Raw genomic sequence first — 4,508 nt, forward strand, 5'->3', positions numbered from 1 at the left:
ATTTGGAAGAACAGAAACTAAGAGCAAAGCAAGACTTTTAGCTTTAGTTCATCAACTATGCTCACTGGACACCTGGGATTGTATTAAACACTACATGATCCCTCCCATTGGAAGACTGGGACGGTGATAAAATCCTGGTGGCTCAGGGAAGTAGACCTGTACCAGAATATGGAAGCCTTCTGACCCAACTTGTTCAAGGGCACAAAGTCACTGAGTCATAGAAACCAACACCCCCAAACTAAACAAAAATAAAAATCAAAACAAACAAATAATACTAAATGACACCCCCCCATGCCCCTCTACATGGAGTCTGTTTTGTGTTGGACAACTTCTCCTGGACATGGAGCCAGTGATACTCCATGGAGAAAATTGATTTTTGTTTTCTTTCTCCATAGGCACCAGTTGATAATAGCTTCTTGGTTAAGAGTGGGGTTTTGTGTCCACCTCCCATCTCAGTGATGGGACTTTGGGTTGAACCTGGGGAGATCTTGTGTGTGCTGTTATAGTCTCTGTGAGTTGATACGTGTGTTATCCCTGTTGTGTCTAGATGACTCTGTCTGCACCTCTGGCTCTTACAGCACTTCTGTCCTATCCTCTGTGTAGAGCCTTGAGCCTAGCAGGGAGGAGGTTGATAAAGGCCAAGCACTCAAAATCTCTCACTCTCTGCACATTGTCCAATTGTGGATCTCTGAATTAGCTCCCATCTACTGCAAAAAGAAGCTTGTCTGCTGAAGGCCAAGTGGACAGTCTATTCCCACATTCTTGAGCACTTTATCAGTGTCGGGTATGTGCCCTGGCAATAGCCTGTGATGTCTCTGGGAGGTGGTCTGTGGGATCACTTTGGCAACAACTCAACAAGCTGTAACCCATTCCTGGCATTGAAGGTTTTACTCGGTGTCATAAAATGATGAGTTGAGGCACTGTCTTCCCTAATACATGGTGACTCCATTTAAATTCCTTTCATATATTCATATATTTTGGACACTTTTACAGCAGTAGGTTCCCCTAGGACTTTTCAAAAGGCTTTTAGTGTTAGTTGCCTTTCCCCATTCTTTCTCCTGTATTCTATCCTCCCATACCCCTCTCATTTAATATTCTTATTCTAGTTTCCCTTTATCTATTTATAATACTATATTCTATTTCTCTTGTTTGGATGATCCTATCCTTGGTCCTAGATCTATCTATCTATCTATCTATCTATCTATCTATCTACTTACCTATCTATCTACCTACCTACATAACGACCTACCTTCATAACTACCTACCTACCTACCTACATAACTACCTACTTACCTACATAACTACCTACCTTCCTACATAACTACCTACTTACCTATATAACTACCTATTTACCTACATAACTACCTACTTACCTACATAACTACTTATCTACCTACATAACTACCTATCTACCTATATAACTACCTATCTACCTACATAACTACCTACCTATGGTCTATCCTTTTATCATTTATCCCTTCATCCACTTACCTGTGTATCCATTTCTGTCTAGCTCTCTTTCTCTACCTGGGAGACTGTAACTCCCTTGGTAGTGATGGTTGAGCTCATGCTAAAACCGCCTCGGGAATTGCTCTTTTATCAAATGGTAAGGACATAATTGTTTATTAAGACACTTTATTTTGGGCCACAGATATTTCATTATAGTTTAAAATTTACACACAGCAACTCCATTTCTTTATCATGTTATTTGTGTAAATTCTGACAAAAGCAGAGGACCCAAGTCTAGTTCTCAGTATCAATGTCAGGTATCTCACAACAACTTATAACTCCAGCTAGCTCCAAGGGATCTAATAACCTCTCCGGCCTCCTTGGGCACCTTCACACATGTGCACACACACACACACACACACACACACACACACACACATAAATAAAATAAACCTCTAAAAAGACACAAGCTAGTCTTAAAGAAAAATTTTTTAAAAAGAATGAAACCAACTGTAAACATATAACACTCAATGCTAGCAGCGGGCTGAGAAAGTCTCCCTTACTGAGGGATTGCAAAATAACACAGCCATTTGGAGGTGCTGGGGATTGAGCCCAGGCACCACTAAACTAAATCTTCAGCTCTTGCAAATGTCACAGCTACTTTAGACCACAGTTTAACAGCTTCTTACAAAGTGAGACGGTCTTGTCATATGATCCACGTAGCAGCCACGTGACTACATATTTGTTTGAGTGAGCTGGACAGCTAACACATGAGTGAATGTCTGTAGCAGCTAAAAGCTGGAAATAACCATCACGCCACCTTGTAATAGGTAAATGGATAAACTATAGATCCATAAAATAACTACTACCTCAGGATACAAGGGAATGGTTTATCAAGTCAAGAGAATTTATAGAAGAGACTCAGGAGGGCAAGGTACTTGCTGCCAAGCCCGACAACCTGAGTTCAACCGCTAGGACCCACAGGTGGAAGGAGAGAACCAACTCCTAAAACTTGGCCTTGTGTTGTGACATGTGTGTGCATTCATATATATTTAACAAGTAAATAAATAAATCTTTTAAAATGTTTAAAAATGTCATAGAGGAAGAAGGTTAAATGCATATTGCTAAATGGAAAAAAAATCTATCTAAAAAGCTACCTCCTATGATTCTAGTTTTTAAAGGGGGTGTGTGTAAACTAAACATTTTACTGTCACCATTGACAGTGAAGATGTCAGGGACTGCCAAGGGCTGGAGGTGACGGGATGAGGTAGCATAACACAGGAGATTTTATTCTGGGACAGTGCTCCTGTGATTAGGTGGAGCTGGCTTGTCTCCACCGTCCCAGTGCTGGGATTACAAGAATCACCAGGTTTTTACGTGGATGACAGGACTTGAAGTCAGTTCCTTGTGCTTGTCTGGCAAGGCATTTTACTGATTGAGTTGTATCTCCCCAGCTGCCAGAATGATTCCTTTTAGGTGTAATTTGTTTCTCATTAGGCAATCCAAGTTTCGTTCACTGAAGCGAAGTGTGTACTTGTTGACGTGGCTTATGCTTCTTTTGAATCCATTGCTTTCCTCTGTTCTGTGAAAGCTGTTCTGAGGGTAGAGTTTGAGGCCAGGTAAGTCATTAGAGTCTGGACCAATCCCACACAGAGATATGACAAAGGAACCCAGTCTCAAGTTCCCAGGGAGAGGGTGTGACAGTGTTGGTAAGGCGATTAGTGTTTCTTGCTTCAGAGACCTGGTGCAACCTACAGAGGGTGAGGCCAGCCTCTGGAGGCCAGCCTCTTCCTGAAACAGGAAGAAACATGTCTCTCTGACTGAGGCATGAGGAACAATCCAAAAGCCCAGTATTGTTTTCCATGTCTCAGAATCCTGGAGTTGGGGTCACCCTCACAGCTTCTGTGAGGAAATAGTCTGGGTAGGGCTTAGATCTGCCCCAGGTCACAGCTGTGGCTATGGCACACCTCCCCAGGGCTCTGATCTCCATCTGCTCTGGCTGCCTTTCTCCTAATGAATACTTACTGAACACTTGTTGCTTGTAGGGTATACTGATGTTTCAGCCTGCTTCTTTGTCATCTTGTGTTGTGCCTTCTGTCTGTCTGCCCCAATTGTCCCTTCTTCTAGATCATCATCACTGGTATTTTCAAATGTGGCTCATGTCATACTTGTATGGAGCACCTTCTCTTCTTTCACAGAGCCTCCATCTGGCTCAGTGTCTGGAGGCTTCAGAGTGCTGGGTGGATGGATGCCTTTTTCTAGGTACTTATCACTCAATGTGAACATGGAAGTCAGCTGCTTCCTTTTTGTCTGTCTCGGGCTAGTCTTTAGAGGTATGAGCTAATTTTTACTTATTTCTTTTATATCACAGACATTTTTCACAGGCCCAGGCATGTAACATGAGCTTTGCTTATCAATATTGCCCTTCTAATGGCATACACCAAACATCAAGCATTGAGCACCAAGGAATCCCAAGCCACAGTGGTGTGTTCGTAAGATAGGCATTGCTATTCTTATTTTGCAGAGGAGAAATCCTGAGTCTTAGAAGGGTTAATAAGCTCCCTGGCAATGGGCAAAGGAATACCCTGTTGGTGGTGTTCTTGTATCAGTCAGGGACAGAGCAGATGGCAGTCCTTTGTTCATCCTAGCTTGATGTCTGGCTTGGTAGCCAAAGCTATCTTATGCCTAGGACTCTTAAAATCAAATAAAATCAAACCCAGGCAGCACAACACAGGAGGAAGAAGAGAGACTGAGACCAATGGATTGCCATGCAACCCACAGACCTGCCCTTCAGCCCATGGCTCAGGCAGGCTATAGCTACCCACTTGCCAGAGGATGTCACCCAGGAGCCTGACAGCCGCACAGCCAGCCTGCAGTGGGAACTATCATTACATGAGAATGTGTGAGAGGAGAAGTGGAGCAGCTTGAGCAGTAAGGAGAGAGACTGAACTGGATGGAGACCGGAGGGTGGAGAGGAGGAGCCTGTTGTGAATGGCCTGCCGCCTGGGGCCATGGTGAGGTCCCAGCCCAAGCTGCCACTGAGGGACATGTCTGGGTCC

The 4,508-nt window shown here is 43.5% G+C and overlaps 1 non-coding gene across 1 annotated transcript; it reads left to right on the forward strand.

Annotated features, from left to right (window-relative positions):
• Positions 1-4,006: 4,006 nt before the first annotated feature.
• Positions 4,007-4,147, forward strand: LOC117713195 (small nucleolar RNA SNORA48). Its single transcript, XR_004607375.1, has one exon. It is a non-coding gene; the product is annotated as a small nucleolar RNA SNORA48 (small nucleolar RNA).
• The last annotated feature ends 361 nt before the right edge of the window (positions 4,148-4,508 follow it).

This window comes from Arvicanthis niloticus, chromosome 7 (genome assembly GCF_011762505.2).
Source record: "Arvicanthis niloticus isolate mArvNil1 chromosome 7, mArvNil1.pat.X, whole genome shotgun sequence".
NCBI classification, from domain to species: domain Eukaryota; kingdom Metazoa; phylum Chordata; class Mammalia; order Rodentia; family Muridae; genus Arvicanthis; species Arvicanthis niloticus.